The sequence below is a fragment of the Botryllus schlosseri genome, chromosome 1 (assembly GCF_051294905.1).
Source record: "Botryllus schlosseri isolate E-star chromosome 1, Bs_hap1, whole genome shotgun sequence".
Lineage (NCBI taxonomy): Eukaryota > Metazoa > Chordata > Ascidiacea > Stolidobranchia > Styelidae > Botryllus > Botryllus schlosseri.
The window spans coordinates 37,788,291-37,808,681 of record NC_137236.1 but is presented as its reverse complement, the minus strand read 5'-3'; the positions used below and the strand labels follow the sequence as shown (position 1 = coordinate 37,808,681).

General features: G+C 38.5%; 1 protein-coding gene and 2 long non-coding RNA genes across 3 annotated transcripts in view; 1 reads left to right on the top strand and 2 right to left on the bottom strand.

Annotated features, from left to right (window-relative positions):
- LOC145441749 (uncharacterized) overlaps positions 1–20,391 on the bottom strand; it is a 113,397-nt gene that overhangs the window by 59,402 nt on the left and 33,604 nt on the right. The window lies entirely within an intron of this gene.
- Positions 9,846–14,236, bottom strand: LOC145448963 (uncharacterized). The gene is made up of 3 exons (XR_013918084.1): positions 13,074–14,236; positions 12,725–12,866; positions 9,846–12,391 (listed from the first exon to the last, which is right to left on the bottom strand). It is a non-coding gene; the product is annotated as an uncharacterized LOC145448963 (long non-coding RNA).
- On the top strand, positions 16,276–18,418 carry LOC145439305 (uncharacterized). Its single transcript, XR_013915137.1, has 3 exons — positions 16,276–17,406; positions 17,614–17,755; positions 18,089–18,418. It is a non-coding gene; the product is annotated as an uncharacterized LOC145439305 (long non-coding RNA).

Genomic DNA, 20,391 nt, shown 5'->3' with positions numbered 1-20,391 from the left:
CTGAGTCACATCCTTTCAACACTACTACTCCAATAAGCTTATTTTATGTTGTAATTTTGAGACGTATTCATTTCATCTATTTTATTCGTGTTATAATATTTATATAACCTAACAATTAAACACGTCTCAAACAAAGTCGAAGATTCACTCTCTCTCTCTCTCTCTCTCGGCAAACAATCAATTGCAATCAGATTTTCTAATTCAACCCTATTTCAGATCTTCCATCGTGAACATGCTACTTGTTACGTCACCATAGTCCCCCTACAGGTTGTGAGTGACTAGAGCAACATCAACATGTACCCATTTTTACGGTCCGTAAAATGTCAATGATCAGAAGGCATGGTAAAAATCTATACATAAAATCATCCCTGTTTGAAACATGAGATGTTGGTTGCTAAAAGTGACCAGCCGACGCTATATTGTTAACTGCGTCACCCGAATGCCCCTGAGGGCATATGATATCGTTACAAAACCGAAAATAACGCATAACTAAACGAGAGCTGCATTGGTCTAGTCACCTGGGAACACGCGATCCAAACTTTGAAGCAAAGGAATCAAATCAGTACGTTTCGTTTTGGTACACCCCACCACAGTGTTTCAGATCAATGGTACGAAGGGGCAGGCCTTCACACTTCATTGTACCAAACAGCTCCTTTCTAGTTCAAGGAGCTGACGCCTAGTCCGCCATTTGGCAAAACGGATATAAATCTATGAGCTACTGGTGTAGTACAGCAGCTACGGGAATTCTATGAAGTTAAACGTACCAGATAACGCTTTAAATAAATAGAGTTCTGTAAACCAGTGACTTTGCCACATCAGTGGCATTTTCGATTGGCTCCGTCTTGAACCACTATGGGCGGATATGATAAAGTTCGATGATCGATAAAGTCGATCATCGCGTGCCTTAGGATTCAACAACCCAGGATTAAGAACACAGGTTGATCGCAGCGCATGAACTTGGAAATTAATCTCATGATTTAGCAAACCAGATCAAAACTACAGATAAGTATATATTTATCTATAAACAAACTGTATAGTGTACACTGCCTAACATTCGTACTCGCAAATATTTCCGATAATGACCGTGGCGATTTTCTCGTAACAGTCGTAGGTAGGGTTGCATTTAAAACAAAAATCAATTTAAAACAAACATGTTTAAAACAAGGCACTTATTTAAAACATGTTTTTTAATTTCATTTTTGAAAGCCATGACGTCACGAGTATTCAATTGTGACGTCATAATGGATTGATATTGACAATTGAAAATATAGGGTAGGCCACATATATCTCCTTTGACGAAATATCTGCACTATAACTGTTGAACCAATTATTTTGAGGGTTTCAACCACGCCATATCGATATACCTCGGCTAAATAGGGTGGTAATTGTCCGTAGGCTCATACAACAGCTTTTGCGAAAGTATTTACGCAATAATGGCATAATTTTACTACTTGAAAAGCAAATTGTTTTAAAACACCGTTTGTTTTAAATGCTACCCTATTCGTGGGTAATATGGCTTCACTCAACAATCAACCAATTATGCACGCACAATTGCAGAGCGATATATTTATATCAGGATCGGGAACCTTTTTCGTCCGAAGATCCATATTGATCCCACATATTCCCTTTTAACTCCAAAAGAGCCGTACATGTCAATCAACTACCACGTAACAATTGCAAAATCCTGATGTCATGGTAGCGCAAATTCGAAATCACTACACGAGATTCAGCGATTGCACCGTATTTTCTCTGTAAAAAACTCGTACTAATCAGATGGTTGCCTTATTTCATTAACGAGTATACGAAACTTGAGTTACATCGATCTTTTGCAAGTTATATATTTTTAATTGTATGGTACTGAGATCCATGTGATATTTCAGAAGCTTAAGACTATTAACATTTAGATCTCCAACAGACGTGAATAAGAGTAAAAATATGTTAATACTTTTTACATGCTTTTTATAGTTAATGCGTCTTCTGGTGTTGCATGGTATTGCTGATGGCTTTGTAGTCTGATTGTTGTTGAGGTTAAGCTTCGTTCAAAATACGAGACTTTCGTCAGTTATACGGGATGGTAGAGTTCGTCTTGATGCTATTCTTAAATGCGAGTATCCATGATGACATAAGTAGGTGGAGCAAAACATTATCACTATTAGGTCTGCCCACTGTAATGTGTGATGCCGTAAGGAGTCAATGATGTGGGGTCAGGGGAGCCAATTGAGGCAAAGCCTCACCTGTCTACTAGATTTAGAACATGTTTACTACCAAAATCATGAAATGTGGCAATTTATTGTCGAAAACAAAGCGTGAAAGGAAAGGTAAGGCATAGTTGAGTGTCGGCCGGACCATGCCCTATACCGGTGATAGCGCAATTCATCGTAAATGTCATAGAATTTAACTGTAGCCTAATTGTCGCACAGATTCCGAGTCGTCTTCTCAATTCTCAAAGTATTCGGTGGTAAAATATAACGTTGCGCCACAGGCCTACAGCGACTAAAGCTATAGTCATAAATCAAGCACATGTATAGGCCAGCTATGGCGTTTTTTTATAATTTGAATTTGTAATTGTGAATGTCACTTCCACGGCAGTTTCTTTCTCGCCGTAGATCAGGAAGACAATGTGTATTTAAAACTGCATTGTGATACAGGTGTCGCCATGTCTCTTACCCTTTTTTGATTCATCAACGTATATCGTGCAATCCAAGATTTCGTGGCGGGTACATTTAATTTAGGAGTGATATTGGTCACCGGAACGACAGCGACTTAAATTTGAGGAATTTGAGAGTTGGGCCCGAGCCCCTAATCCTGAATACGTCACTATATTAACCTCTCAAATACATCTTTATAGTGGCACTAGAATAATTATACTGGTCGTGCTGAAGATTTAATGCCAAGTTGCTACACTATTGATAAATTAAGAACAAAAATAAAAATTCGCAAAGAGCCATATCTTATGCCCGAAAGAACCATATATGGCTCGCGAGCCATATATTTCCGACCACTGATCTTTATTTTGTAATGCATTCCATCCTTGTATACCAGGGGCGGCCAGCCCGTGGCCCGCGGGCCAAATTTGGCCCACAATAAGGTTTTGAGTGGCCCGCAAGGTAATTATCGAAATTGGTTAGAATTTCAAAAAATAATATCAATGTAATTTATTGTAAATTCGCCAGGCCAACCAACAATTCGATTAGCCTGACCGTGAAATTTGGGATGTCGATGACTAAAATATTAGTTCCGACCATTGACGTATATAGCCAGGGGCCAGCCACATATTTCGTAGATATTCGTACATGACCACGAAGTGGAATATTTCGCGGCAGGTATATTTGACTCTACAATAAAACGTTTGCACAAAATGACACACGCGTCTTTGCCGAAATCGTAAATAATTATACTTTCAAGCACCGAATAATCCTGTCCTTGCCGAATAAGCCCAGCAGTACATAAAAGTGACCCGCAATATATGCAAGTAGCACTGCTATTCGCTGAATTCATTCATTAATGCTGAAGAATTTTTGCGCTTAGCCAAGACATAAATAAGTATAAATAACCAAGACATAAATACTCATTGACTTCCCATGACATGATTGTTACTAATTTTGATGCTTTGTATTAAAAGTCTCGTTTTAACCGCTACCCAATCTGGCTCGCGCCTATCGGACGACTGAAAAAGGTCTTTACCATTCAATCAGCCCGAGCAATGGTCCGTTTATCTCATGTGGCCGCCCCTTCTGCAAACCGTACGTACTGTACTGATGCAACAGGTATCATCGCATGGACCACTTGATTGCAACCTCGGGATTATCGTCGCGCGTATAACCTTTTCAAACTTTATGCTTGCAGATTAGCAGTTTGTACTCACACGATTAGTATTCTTCCGGATAAGCCAACTTTATTATCTCAGCCAAAAATGCGTCCAGATTAGCAATTTTTAATCACACGATTAGCATTCTACGGGATCAGCTAACTTAACTATCTCCTCCCTATATGCGATATGATGAACCGGATATTTCTTCAGCTGGCTCTCGTTGATAAACACAGCGGTAGTCAGCATTTCCAGCGCGTGGGAAATAGCCTTACGTTCGCACTACGCTGCACCTCTTTACCGAAGATCGCGCATAGCCCCAAATGTTTACCAATCGTCCCTTCCAAAAAATAGTCCCTGCGTGCTCTTATTTCTGTCTCCTCTCAGGTAGGTGGTACCTGATTTACTGGTAAACTGACGATATGTGAAAATCAGGGGTCGATACGCAACATAATATAAAATTTAGGCACGGGCTTGATCAAAATAAAGGTCGGGTTGTTAACTTCCTCCTACGGAGTATTCCGATCGAAAATTGCGACAGGAATCAAATCAGTGCCCTGATGCACTGTAGATCTGAAGGCGGGTGAACATAATGTATTGGCCAATGCGCAATACAAAACACACTTTTAGTGCGTGTTAGTGAAAATAAAATTAGAAGTGTCAACGCTGCCTACTGCCTAATCCAATCTAAAAGAAATGTAGCACAAAGGAACTCAGCGCCCGATCAAACATTCCCTGCGGGCTCAACTGCTAAGATGCGATGCATTTGTTCTTGTGTCTTGACCGAGCTCTGACTTGATCAACCAATTCGAAGATTTCGTAAGCTGAATTCTGTTTGGTCAATCTTGTCACGGAGCATTTTATCACGATCAGTCGTTTATTTTCACACCAAACCATCGATGTAGGTTCAGCACAAAATTAAATTTAACCTACTCATATTCTTTCGTATTCCCAGCAATTCACACACAAAATTATTTGGATATATTTTGTAACGAATAAACAGCGATTTGAAATGGTGCTCCGGGATTAAAAGAGAAAAAGAAAGGGGTAATATAAGGGGTGATTAGTATTCTGACCGTATTTAAAAATTGCTCGATTCTTGATTGTCAATATATAGGCATAACAGGTAACCGAAAAAGGATATTGATAATATCGAAATCGACGAAAAAGATGTAGTCGTATTGTTGGGTCTCAGAGCTATATTCCATTAAATCAGATCCGGCAATATCAGGCATGCCATGAATTCATTGGTAATAGGTAAACCGACAGTCATCTTATCCAGAGGTGGTCGCAGTAGAAGTGGAAGTATTACCGCATCGATTTCCGAAACATGACAAACTACTTCAAGAAGAAGTAAAAGTGTCAACGCATCTGACAGAACAACACAAAATACACTATGAGTAGGTACATTTTCTGAAAATAATATTCAGTTCCCACGATACATGAGCTATTTGGTTTGATTGCTATAACAATTTCACTCGTACAAGTGCTTCAAAGCTATCCAAGATCGCTAATCCATAAAATCAAAGAGCACAGAGGTCAGTAGATCTGCCTAAGAAAATGTTAAGTATAGAAGTGGAAGAAGTCTAAAAGTCTATCTACCTGAGTAAGTGATATATAGAGCCCGACCAATTATCGGTTCGCCGATAATATCGAGTCGATATTACACTTTCAATGAATTATCGGTATCGGCCATTGGAGCTGATAAAATATTGGCTATTTTCGTGGGGTCACAACATGATGGTAGGAAGTCGGTGAACTATAACTCTTGACCGCTAGACTGGGAATATTGCTATATTTCGTACAGCTTACACTTTCAAAGTGCCCAGATACATCCTTTATAGTCTATTTCATGTTCAAGTATGACAATGCTGTAAAGTTGTTGAAATAAATGCTCCGAAGTTTTGAAAATGCGCCTTTTGAGGTAGATTCACCTTTATTTGAATATCAGCTGAATATATCGGTGTTATCGGTATCGGCCCAAAATCCAATATCGGTCGGGCTCTAGTGATATATGTATACGTACAGATAGGCAAGCCAAACTTTAACATACAATTGGATAACATATTCATATTTTTTTTAAAATCGAATGTTTTCGGCGGAAACTCGTCATGGCTAAGGACTACAAATATAATTAAGTTGTTAATGACCATCTCTGATCATATCCAATTCGTGACAGTGTCGGATTTTAACCGCAAGATTCGCACAGGTAGCGGTGACTCGCGGAATCGCACGCTTCGAATATCAGGGTATCCTGACCAATTTCATCCAGGCGCGCGCAGATACTTTGACCCACAGTAAGGGTGAAGCCATCGGCCGGGGACGTACCGAAGTTGGTGAGCTGGCCTACTGCAGGGGTTCCAGCCAGCGGATCGATAAACACAGGTGCGGATATCCCCTCGTCGTCCGTCGAGGTGACCACCCCGATCCAGAAACTCAAGCCTGTAGCCTCAATCGCGCTAATCAGGGTTCTGAAAATTTCAGGAAAGCGGTAAGAGCAGTGGTTTTCAACAGATGGTGACGGAGCTATTTCGAAAATTTATAAAGTTGGTATAAGGTAGGGGTTATTATGTTCTGTTAGTGCGGACGACATATCTATTTTGGTCCTAGTGTGACCCCTAACGAAATTTAAAAAAACTGACAATTTAAAATAGGCCATCACTTTCGCCCTCGGTATGATAGGCAGTGGGAGGCCATCTATAGTATTCATATCGTCCGTGTGACTATTGTGACCTGTGGTGAACATTGAATATGGTACGAAATAGTCACAACGTCTAAAGCAAGGAATAATCTGACAAATAAACAAACTGCAGCCTTATAGTTGTTGTTTCAACGTTGGCGCTTGGTAACCCTGGTGTTGACTAAAAAATGGTCATCACTTCGACTCGACTCTCGAATGACCCATTCGAACGTCCACATTACTGCGTAATGTAAGGCAATTTTCAGTTGACTCTGTCCATTAGCCTAGCTGTCACGGATTTCCAAGGGGGCTAATATCCCAAAAGGGGAACATTCAGGCGTGCTTGGAGAAGATTTTCGATTTCCTGAAAAGGAGGTTAAATCGGTCCGGTACAAATATTCTTGCGCTTTGAGACTAGAGACGGACAAAACAGTCATCGCTGGTACTCAGGTAGAGGATGAAGTAACGTGGTAAATTTCTACTTAAGAACAGATAGATGCAACGCTTTCAAGTTGGTAAAAGAAATCTTTTTTTCCAAAACAGTTGGTAACTGTTAACAAGAATTGAAGGTTGTCTACAATAATAGCCACCGAAAAAAGCAGTGCTACTTCGAAAGAGTAGAAAATCACTTCTTTACTTACCACTTCTTCTCGAGACCATTCCAAATATTTAGGTCTGCTCAACTTCTACTCCCGATAGGGCAGGTAATTCCAAGTATAGATCCCGTTGTCATTTCCAGTGCCACTCGCTAGTAATGACAAAGAACTCGGCAATATCTTATAGACATGACCACATGGTGGTGAAGTGGAACCTACATCTGGACAGAACACCCGGCGTCGGATTACATTCAAAGATCATCAATACGTGATAAAAACTATTTCATATTTGGGAATACTCCATACTTGTGAGGTCTAGTGACCGGGTTCGGTTTTTAGCAGAAAACTGGAACCCAAACTATGTCAATTCAATTTAAATTTCAACAATTCCATCATTTCAATCCACTTGGGAAGCGAGTGGCGCAGTTGGTTACGCACTGAGCCACGACACCAATGGAAGAGGGTTCAAATCCCGGTTCTGACCACCTTCTATGTGTCGGAGGTTTCTCTGGGCTCCTCATCGCCTTCTCTGGGCTCCTCATCGCCGACATCACTGCAGTTGCAGTGCATTGAAAAGTCCAGACAGAAAATGAGCCGTGCTACAAGTCGGCAGCAAAGACCACGATGGGCACGCATGAGAGCGAGAGAGGCTGACGTCTGAGTGAGAGAAAGAGTGAAACCCGTCCTCAAGAACACGGAAGGCAAAGAATTATGATCATTACAAATATTCGTGTCGTGGTGCATGAAAATGCGATAAGCGCCACTGTAAATGTGCCATTAATAATAATACTAATAATTTCAATGCACCTGCGATACAATGAAAGGACAGGAAGGAGTCGAAACGACTTGGAGTAGAGTAGTGAGGGTTGATCAAATTGGTACGCACCAATCATGCGTGTCGAGTCCGCCCCCGAGGCTATTTACGTTCATCGTGACCGTTAGACTATAACCGTGTGTATTTAGGAGCAAATTTCGAAAAGTATGATGTCTATACAAGACTATATTCGCCAAATATTATATTATGTGTATTTTTTCTGGATATTTAATATTAGTATGTGTATTTAGGACTTTGTATTTGGATTAGTGAGCGTTAGATGTTTTCGGCCATATAACTTTACCAAAGGCCCATTGCTTTCAGACTATCTATGTTCACGAGAACACTACAGCACCCAAGGCGAAAATAATCGAACGAACTATAGCCGCAGGCGCGCGATTCTCAGGGCTGTAATTATACAAACACTTTATCTGCATATACGCGAACCCCAGCGTTATAACGACAGGGACTAATTAACGCGTTCTGAAGCCGTAAATTTAATCAACTTCAATGATATGGCCATGATTTAAAGATGGTAATATCTCTTAATGACTTTATTACTCTGAATTTTAAATTATCCACACCTATTGGTTGAAATGTTGTTAAGTAACTAATGTTTTCAACATGACCTAAACGCAAAGTGCACGAATTTCCATGTTGATCAAATACCACAAACTTTGCTTGCTTTCAGAGTCAGTAACTGAGCGCATAACAGAATTTACCCAAAATAGTCGGTACTCCGAAAATTTTGTATAGTAGAACTTTTTAAATTCATTTTACACTCGCGGTTTTATTGTTATATATTAAAATTAAACAATCACCTTCGCTGCAGGTACGCGATCCCTAACGTTATAATGATAGGGACAAATTAGCCGCATGAAAGCGAGTCTAATGAATATAACGACAGACAACAAGTTAGTTGAAAAGTAAAACTAATCGTGACCGATGCATTAATGACTTCAATACTCTGTATTTTAAATTATCCACACCTATGAGTCGAAACGTTGTTAAGTAAGTCATGTTTTCAACACAACCTAAATGCAGTGCACGAATTTCCATATCGATCAAATACCACGAATTTTGCTTGCTTTCAGAGTTAGTAACTAAGCGCGTAACATAATTTAATCGTAAGCTTTACTTGAATTTTAAGTTTCCGATTTCAAACTGAACGGTGGGATATGTATTGACCAATAAAGAGTGACACAATATAGTAAACATGTGTGAGAAAACTCACAAGTAACCCGACATGTCAAATTTTGTTACGCATTTCATGATTGAACAACTTTAAAACCAACGCAGTTTCCCCCCGCACAATTATGAAGCCCGATTTTCTCGTTGTTATAATTAAACGAACACCATCGCCGCAGGTACGCGATCACCGACGTTAAAATGATAAGGACAAATTAGCCGCATGAAAGCGAGTCTAATGAATATAACGACAGACAACAAGTTAGTTGAAAAGTAAAACTAATCGTGACCGATGCAAGACGACGTGAAACAGCGCTTTCGCTCGATTCTTGTAGTGACCACATTTCATACGATTCAGTCCTTTTCATGTCACTAGAATAAGGATGATTAAACCGACAGTGAAACGCCGCCGGCGTCTTATAACGTAATAATGTAAGCTGCGTCGGGTGCTGCTATAATGTTCGGAGCGAATATAGTAGAAATATAACCAGTAGCTTACTTTGAAATCTCTACTTGTAGTTGTATTGGAGCAGAATTGTGACCGATACATTAATGATTTTAATACTCTGTATTTTAAATTACCCACACCTATGAGTCGAGATGTTCTTAAGTAACTCATGTTTTCAATATCACCTAAACGCAAAGCTCCAAAATTTCCATGTTGATCAAATACCACAAACTTTGCTTGCTTTCAGACTTAGTAACAAAGCGCATAACAGATTTCACCTAAATAAGTCGGTACTACGAAAATTTTGTAAATTAGAGCTTTTTGGTGATGGACTTAAGTTCCAATGAACAAGTGTTCACGTAGGTTCGAATGGAGCAGAATTGTGACCGATGCATTAATGATTTTAATACGTACGTATTTTAAATTACCCACACCTATGAGTCGAAATTTTCTTAAGTAACTCATGTTTCCAATATCACCTAAACGCAAAGTTCCAATATTTCCATGTTGATCAAATACCACAAATTTTGCTTGCTTTCAGACTTGGTAACAAAGCGCATAACAGAATTCACCTAAAAAAGTCGGTACTCCGAAAATTTTGTAAATTAGAGCTTTTTGGTGATGGACTTAAGTTCCAATGAACAAGTGTTCACGTAGGTTCGAATCCCACACCCAGTACGTTTTACGAGAATTAACATTTTTAGATTCAAATAGAGCATATTGAGTACTTTTTCAGCGCATTAGAGACGTTTACACTATGGAGTTCGTAAGCTTTGCTTGAGTTTTTTAAATTAAGGTAGAAGTAGCCATTTCCGAGTAAGTAAAACGTTAGTATTTTAGGTCCATTTCTGCTTAATGCAATAATTATCGTGGTGTTGAAGCAGTCCAATATCATAAACACTTGAAAGAATTTGTTGCATGCAGCTAAAAACCTAATTGAGTACTCGGAAGAAGTACAAGTAGCACAGTTTGTGGTGTTTGTATGACATCAAAATTTACGTACTTTTCGCTTACCTTATGTTAATAGTGTTCCTCGTCTATCTACTTTATAAGATTCAGTGTAGAAATTCAGTAGAAATGTAAACACGCTTGAATATGACTAAAACTCGCATAAGCATTACACTATGATTGATTATTTCAATTAGCAAGCATAATAGATCATCACCTAATGAATGCAAGGACGAGTTCGCAAGTGGAAAATAAGTCAGATCGCTCGAAATAATAGTCCCGAGTTGCGTAAAGCTAAAATTTTGCTGGCTTTCAGAGTTAGTAACTAAGCGCGTAACAGAATTTTCCTAAAAAAGTCAGTACTCCAGAAATTTTGTAAAGTATAGCTTTTTGGCGTTGGACTTAAGTTCCAATGAACAAGTGTTCACATAGGTTCGAATCCCACACCCACTACGTTTACGAGAATTAATATTTTTAGATTCAAATTTAGCGTATTGAGTACCTTTTCTGCCTTTTTCAGCGCATTAGAGACGTTTACACTATGGATTTCGTGAGCTTTACTTGAGTTTTATAAATTAACGTAAAAGTAGTCATTTCCGAGTAAGTAAAACGTTCGTATTGTAGGTTCATTTCTGCTTAATACTATAATTATCATGGAGTTGGAGCAGTCCAATATCAAAAACACCCGAAAGTATTTGTTGCATATAGCTAAAAACCTAATTGAGTACTCTGAAGAAGTGCAAGTAGCACAGTTTGTGGTATTTCTATGACATCGAAATTTAGCTAACCAGAACTTATACTTGAGTACTCCGAAATGTACAAGTACTTTACCTTTACACGACGTTTCTGTAAAATGAATACTGATTTTATTAAAAAATAAAAAAGCACGAAAAATTACATTTTATCCCAAACCATCAGAATACTAAAGTAGCTTATTGCGTATATGGACCTAATACTAAAGTGTGTGACACAGGAGTGATTCATTAAGTATAGCGCAAGCAGGCCAAACCTATAATTGAGTGCTCCAAAATGTACAAGTACTTCGCTATGTACTCCCTCCACGTAAAAAGTGACAGATTTAGACAAAAGTTGCTATAGAACTGCGTTAGTTTTAAAGTTGTTCCATCATGCAATGTGTGATGAAATTTGGTATGCTGCATAATCACAATGCCCTGGAGCTCATTTAGATACGTTTTTTTTAATGTAGTTACACATTCTAGTTGTTTTGATGTAAGGAAAAAATCATTCGATAACTCGATAGTTAACACGCGTTGATGTAACTTTCCTCATTTGTATGCATAGCCTACGCGAAATTATTATTAGCATCTTCGAAACTTTTGGTCTAGTTCATCCGCTTGCATTTCGAAACAGACCATCACGACAAGACTCTAACCCACCACATCCGAGGTTTCAGTTGATCATATCGAAGAATATCATGTCCATTCGTGTTACCACCCGCAGATTGCGCCACTGCCTCATCAATAATTGTTACGTCATCATCATCACTAGCTTCCGGCTCTTTACTATACATAACGTGCTGTTCACCGTATCGATAGCACCAACGAATATTCGTGAAAGGGTTGTAATCTCGGTGAAATAGTGTGCGACACATTTTTCCACAATTCGAATGCATGTCGGTTCATACTAAGACCATGTTACGGTCAAATATGTGTGTTTTTCTGTCTCCAAGTCAGCTACCCCCACATTGAATGTACAGAGTCGGTGTCAAATTTCTACAGCTACGTAAGGGAATTTTTAGGGTTACCCAGAATGACGATTTTTTCAATATATTTGAGAAATGACATAACGCACCTTTAGGGCTGTGCAATCTGTTCCATCATTATACGCTTGTAAGTCGCCCCGAGCATTCGTGTGTCAACGAGTATGCAGTAATCATTTTCTTCGCTACCTGAAATGGAACGATTTAGCTTCAAACTCAACGCATTAGCATAGCGAATCTAAGTATAGACGATAAATAATATACAGTATAGCTCTACCTAATTAATTCATAATATTGTAACCACAGCGAGATTCGAGTAATGAGCGGGGCTAGATAGTCTACCCTAAACAGAGAACTTGCATATACATTCGAATTTATGCGACTTCGGCTATATTGCCGGTTAACATTATAGCCGCGCACAGGACTGATTATTACGTTATAGCTATTTAAATGGTACGATATAGGAGAAATCTCGGTACGCTGGCGATTTTTTCATAATAGTTGAGAAATGATATAACGCACCTTTAGGGCTGTGCAATTTGCTCCATCATCATACGCTTGTAACTCGCCCCGGGCTTGAATGTGTCCGCGAATATATGCCGTGATCATTTTCTTCGCTACATGAAATGAGACGATGTAGCTTCAAACTCAACGCATTAGCATGCTAAATTTAAAAAAAATAGGTCGTAAATAATATAGCGAAGCTCTACTTAATTAAATCTTAATATTGTAATAGCACAAATTATGACGTAGCGTGATCTAGGTATTACTATAGATGTAATATATGATTATTCAGCATTCGAAATGATAAAGCTTCAGCCATGAAGCTCTGGTGATTTTTTCAATATAATTGAGAAATGATATAACGCACCCTTAGGACTGTGCCATCTGCTCCATCATTATACGCTTGTAAGTCGTCCTGGGCTTGCGTGTGTCAACGAGTAGGCAGTAATCATTTTCTTCGCTACCTGAAATGGAGCGATTTAGCTTCAAACTCAACGCATTAGCATACCGAATTTAAATATAGACGATAAGTAATATACAGTATAGCTCCACTCAATTAATTCACAATATTGTAACCACCGCGAGATTCGAGTAATAAGCGAGGCTAGAGAGTCTACCCTTAACGGAGAACTTGCATATACATTCGAATTTATGCGACTTCGGCAATATTGCCGGTTAATATTATATCTGCGCACAGAACTAATTATTACGTTATTAGCTATTGGAGAAATCTCAACGTAATTCAATCTGCGTGCACAATCCACGTAAGCTAATACCGCATCGAGAAATTATAGCTAAATTTAGTTTAAATCGATACAAAAATACATGGATCCTACCTTACCTGTGATGCCTGCCTCGTTCGCTGTGCACATGACAATACTTGGAACAGAAATGTGAAGTTTTCAGAATGCGAATTACTTTACGTCGGAAGTAAACATTCTAATTCGTATCGCCAACGCAACTTTATTTATAATGTTCTAATTCGCATTATCGATGTGGCCCGACTTCTTGGAATCGTAATCAACTATATTCGTGGCACATTTACACGCGTCAATTTCTTGGAATAGTATTCGGCAACATGCGCGGCCCCAGCAATAATCGCGCAGACCCTAATGTTTTTGAGCTGCATAGCAATGAAATCTTTTGACTGCAAGCGCGAGTTCACAACTGACAAATATGTTAGATCGCACGAAATAATAGTCCCGAGTTGCGTAAAGTTAATGTTCTCCGCGTAGCTGAGATCGAGGTTTTTCAAGATTTCATCATCACACATCTAATGATGGAACACCTTTGAAACTATCGCAGTCGAATACCGACTTTTACGCATATCTGCTTTTCGTGAACACAGCATATACCCATACATAGTCAATTTTAATAACAGAATTAGTGTGCGAAACATCAAATTCTCACCTTGAACGTTGGTACGCAGTTGTAGGACATAATAAGAATGAACCATACCAAATTTCGTCACACATTTCATGATGTAACACCTTTAAAACCAACGCAGTTCTATACAGACTTTTGGCTAAGTCTGTTTTCCGTAGCGTAGCACGTACCTATGCATAGTCAACTTTAATAACGGAATTACCATGTTAATAATCGACTCCCAACCTTGAAACTCGCTACACCGTTGTAATACATTATGACAATGCACCATGTCAAATTTTGTTACGCATTTCATGATTGAACAACTTTAAAACTAATCCAGTTCCATGCCGACTTTTGCGGGGGCGTAGCACGTACCTATGCATACTCAACTTTAATAACGGAATTACCGAGCTTAACATTGAATGCGCAACTTGAAGATCGGTTCACAGGTGTAGGACATTATGACAATGGAACATACCACTGCGCTAACTTTCAGAATTGTTAAGTATAGTACTCGCACTTTGTGAGAATACCCAAGTAGGGTTTTTGCCTACATGCACCAAATACTCTCAAGTCCTTATGATATTGGAGTACATCAACTTCATGATAGCTAGAGTATTGAACAGAAATGGACCTAGAGTACTAACGTTTTACTTACTCGGAAATGACTACTTCTACCTTATTTTAAAGGATACCTCGTTCGAAGCGAAATTTATGTGGTTTTGGATAATATCCAAGATGTAGGCTCACTTTGAAGGGTACTTCCTAAAACTCAAATATTGCGCAAAAAGTACAATTAGGGATCTAAAAGTAACTAATATAGATGGTTATTTCCGTAGATGACTTACCCTCTACTCAAGAGGTTTTTCAGGTGGAACTACCTACTTTTAGGACTGTGTATGTCAAAGTAGTTTGAGCTTACGTTTATATCACCTTGACAAGTGACATTATCAGACATGAAAATGATATTATCACGTAATACCAGAAGTTAACACACGTCAATGTGTTTCGGAATTCACGAGAAATTGCCTACTAAGAGAAGTATATTCTTGTGTACACAATAGCGGAGAGAATATTTAAAATGTAGTAAGCAGGCCGATGGGTATTCATTGAGTTGTATAAGCATAAAAAACATTCCCGCGCGCTCCTAAACCCTGCCTAACCCTACCACCTAATCCTGAGACGCGCACGCAGGAATGTTTTTTATGCTTATACAACTCAATGAATACCCATCGGCCTGCTTACTACATTTTAAATATTCTCTCCGCTATTGTGTACACAAGAATATACTTCTCTTAGTAAGCAATTTCTCGTGAATTCCGAAACACATTGACGTGTGTTAACTTCTGGTATTACGTGATAATATCATTTTCATGTCTGATAATGTCACTTGTCAAGGTGATATAAACGTAAGCTCAAACTACTTTGACATACACAGTCCTAAAAGTAGGTAGTTCCACCTGAAAAACCTCTTGAGTAGAGGGTAAGTCATCTACGGAAATAACCATCTATATTAGTTACTTTTAGATCCCTAATTGTACTTTTTGCGCAATATTTGAGTTTTAGGAAGTACCCTTCAAAGTGAGCCTATATCTTGGATATTATCCAAAACCACATAAATTTCGCTTCGAACGAGGTATCCTTTAAAATAAGGTAGAAGTAGTCATTTCCGAGTAAGTAAAACGTTAGTACTCTAGGTCCATTTCTGTTCAATACTCTAGCTATCATGAAGTTGATGTACTCCAATATCATAAGGACTTGAGAGTATTTGGTGCATGTAGGCAAAAACCCTACTTGGGTATTCTCACAAAGTGCGAGTACTATACTTAACAATTCTGAAAGTTAGCGCAGTGGTATGTTCCATTGTCATAATGTCCTACACCTGTGAACCGATCTTCAAGTTGCGCATTCAATGTTAAGCCCGGTAATTCCGTTATTAAAGTTGAGTATGCATAGGTACGTGCTACGCCCCCGCAAAAGTCGGCATGGAACTGGATTAGTTTTAAAGTTGTTCAATCATGAAATGCGTAACAAAATTTGACATGGTGCATTGTCATAATGTATTACAACGGTGTAGCGAGTTTCAAGGTCGGGAGTCGATTATTAACATGGTAATTCCGTTATTAAAGTTGACTATGCATAGGTACGTGCTACGCTACGGAAAACAGACTTAGCCAAAAGTCTGTATAGAACTGCGTTGGTTTTAAAGGTGTTACATCATGAAATGTGTGACGAAATTTGGTATGGTTCATTCTTATTATGTCCTACAACTGCGTACCAACGTTCAAGGTGAGAATTTGATGTTTCGCACACTAATTCTGTTATTAAAATTGACTATGTATGGGTATATGCTGTGTTCACGAAAAGCAGATATGCGTAAAAGTCGGTATTCGACTGCGATAGTTTCAAAGGTGTTCCATCATTAGATGTGTGATGATGAAATCTTGAAAAACCTCGATCTCAGCTACGCGGAGAACATTAACTTTACGCAACTCGGGACTATTATTTCGTGCGATCTAACATATTTGTCAGTTGTGAACTCGCGCTTGCAGTCAAAAGATTTCATTGCTATGCAGCTCAAAAACATTAGGGTCTGCGCGATTATTGCTGGGGCCGCGCATGTTGCCGAATACTATTCCAAGAAATTGACGCGTGTAAATGTGCCACGAATATAGTTGATTACGATTCCAAGAAGTCGGGCCACATCGATAATGCGAATTAGAACATTATGAATAAAGTTGCGTTGGCGATACGAATTAGAATGTTTACTTCCGACGTAAAGTAATTCGCATTCTGAAAACTTCACATTTCTGTTCCAAGTATTGTCATGTGCACAGCGAACGAGGCAGGCATCACAGGTAAGGTAGGATCCATGTATTTTTGTATCGATTTAAACTAAATTTAGCTATAATTTCTCGATGCGGTATTAGCTTACGTGGATTGTGCACGCAGATTGAATTACGTTGAGATTTCTCCAATAGCTAATAACGTAATAATTAGTTCTGTGCGCAGATATAATATTAACCGGCAATATTGCCGAAGTCGCATAAATTCGAATGTATATGCAAGTTCTCCGTTAAGGGTAGACTCTCTAGCCTCGCTTATTACTCGAATCTCGCGGTGGTTACAATATTGTGAATTAATTGAGTGGAGCTATACTGTATATTACTTATCGTCTATATTTAAATTCGGTATGCTAATGCGTTGAGTTTGAAGCTAAATCGCTCCATTTCAGGTAGCGAAGAAAATGATTACTGCCTACTCGTTGACACACGCAAGCCCAGGACGACTTACAAGCGTATAATGATGGAGCAGATGGCACAGTCCTAAGGGTGCGTTATATCATTTCTCAATTATATTGAAAAAATCACCAGAGCTTCATGGCTGAAGCTTTATCATTTCGAATGCTGAATAATCATATATTACATCTATAGTAATACCTAGATCACGCTACGTCATAATTTGTGCTATTACAATATTAAGATTTAATTAAGTAGAGCTTCGCTATATTATTTACGACCTATTTTTTTTAAATTTAGCATGCTAATGCGTTGAGTTTGAAGCTACATCGTCTCATTTCATGTAGCGAAGAAAATGATCACGGCATATATTCGCGGACACATTCAAGCCCGGGGCGAGTTACAAGCGTATGATGATGGAGCAAATTGCACAGCCCTAAAGGTGCGTTATATCATTTCTCAACTATTATGAAAAAATCGCCAGCGTACCGAGATTTCTCCTATATCGTACCATTTAAATAGCTATAACGTAATAATCAGTCCTGTGCGCGGCTATAATGTTAACCGGCAATATAGCCGAAGTCGCATAAATTCGAATGTATATGCAAGTTCTCTGTTTAGGGTAGACTATCTAGCCCCGCTCATTACTCGAATCTCGCTGTGGTTACAATATTATGAATTAATTAGGTAGAGCTATACTGTATATTATTTATCGTCTATACTTAGATTCGCTATGCTAATGCGTTGAGTTTGAAGCTAAATCGTTCCATTTCAGGTAGCGAAGAAAATGATTACTGCATACTCGTTGACACACGAATGCTCGGGGCGACTTACAAGCGTATAATGATGGAACAGATTGCACAGCCCTAAAGGTGCGTTATGTCATTTCTCAAATATATTGAAAAAATCGTCATTCTGGGTAACCCTAAAAATTCCCTTACGTAGCTGTAGAAATTTGACACCGACTCTGTACATTCAATGTGGGGGTAGCTGACTTGGAGACAGAAAAACACACATATTTGACCGTAACATGGTCTTAGTATGAACCGACATGCATTCGAATTGTGGAAAAATGTGTCGTACACTATTTCACCGAGATTACAACCCTTTCACGAATATTCGTTGGTGCTATCGATACGGTGAACAGCACGTTATGTATCGTAAAGAGCCGGAAGCTAGTGATGATGATGACGTAACAATTATTGATGAGGCAGTGGCGCAATCTGCGGGTGGTAACACGAATGGACATGATATTCTTCGATATGATCAACTGAAACCTCGGATGTGGTGGGTTAGAGTCTTGTCGTGATGGTCTGTTTCGAAATGCAAGCGGATGAACTAGACCAAAAGTTTCGAAGATGCTAATAATAATTTCGCGTAGGCTATGCATACAAATGAGGAAAGTTACATCAACGCGTGTTAACTATCGAGTTATCGAATGATTTTTTCCTTACATCAAAACAACTAGAATGTGTAACTACATTAAAAAAAACGTATCTAAATGAGCTCCAGGGCATTGTGATTATGCAGCATACCAAATTTCATCACACATTGCATGATGGAACAACTTTAAAACTAACGCAGTTCTATAGCAACTTTTGTCTAAATCTGTCACTTTTTACGTGGAGGGAGTACATAGCGAAGTACTTGTACATTTTGGAGCACTCAATTATAGGTTTGGCCTGCTTGCGCTATACTTAATGAATCACTCCTGTGTCACACACTTTAGTATTAGGTCCATATACGCAATAAGCTACTTTAGTATTCTGATGGTTTGGGATAAAATGTAATTTTTCGTGCTTTTTTATTTTTTAATAAAATCAGTATTCATTTTACAGAAACGTCGTGTAAAGGTAAAGTACTTGTACATTTCGGAGTACTCAAGTATAAGTTCTGGTTAGCTAAATTTCGATGTCATAGAAATACCACAAACTGTGCTACTTGCACTTCTTCAGAGTACTCAATTAGGTTTTTAGCTATATGCAACAAATACTTTCGGGTGTTTTTGATATTGGACTGCTCCAACTCCACGATAATTATAGTATTAAGCAGAAATGAACCTACAATACGAACGTTTTACTTACTCGGAAATGACTACTTTTACGTTAATTTATAAAACTCAAGTAAAGCTCACGAAATCCATAGTGTAAACGTCTCTAATGCGCTGAAAAAGGCAGAAAAGGTACTCAATACGCTAAATTTGAATCTAAAAATATTAATTCTCGTAAACGTAGTGGGTGTGGGATTCGAACCTATGTGAACACTTGTTCATTGGAACTTAAGTCCAACGCCAAAAAGCTATACTTTACAAAATTTCTGGAGTACTGACTTTTTTAGGAAAATTCTGTTACGCGCTTAGTTACTAACTCTGAAAGCCAGCAAAATTTTAGCTTTACGCAACTCGGGACTATTATTTCGAGCGATCTGACTTATTTTCCACTTGCGAACTCGTCCTTGCATTCATTAGGTGATGATCTATTATGCTTGCTAATTGAAATAATCAATCATAGTGTAATGCTTATGCGAGTTTTAGTCATATTCAAGCGTGTTTACATTTCTACTGAATTTCTACACTGAATCTTATAAAGTAGATAGACGAGGAACACTATTAACATAAGGTAAGCGAAAAGTACGTAAATTTTGATGTCATACAAACACCACAAACTGTGCTACTTGTACTTCTTCCGAGTACTCAATTAGGTTTTTAGCTGCATGCAACAAATTCTTTCAAGTGTTTATGATATTGGACTGCTTCAACACCGCGATAATTATTGCATTAAGCAGAAATGGACCTAAAATACTAACGTTTTACTTACTCGGAAATGGCTACTTCTACCTTAATTTAAAAAACTCAAGCAAAGCTTACGAACTCCATAGTGTAAACGTCTCTAATGCGCTGAAAAAGTACTCAATATGCTCTATTTGAATCTAAAAATGTTAATTCTCGTAAAACGTACTGGGTGTGGGATTCGAACCTACGTGAACACTTGTTCATTGGAACTTAAGTCCATCACCAAAAAGCTCTAATTTACAAAATTTTCGGAGTACCGACTTTTTTAGGTGAATTCTGTTATGCGC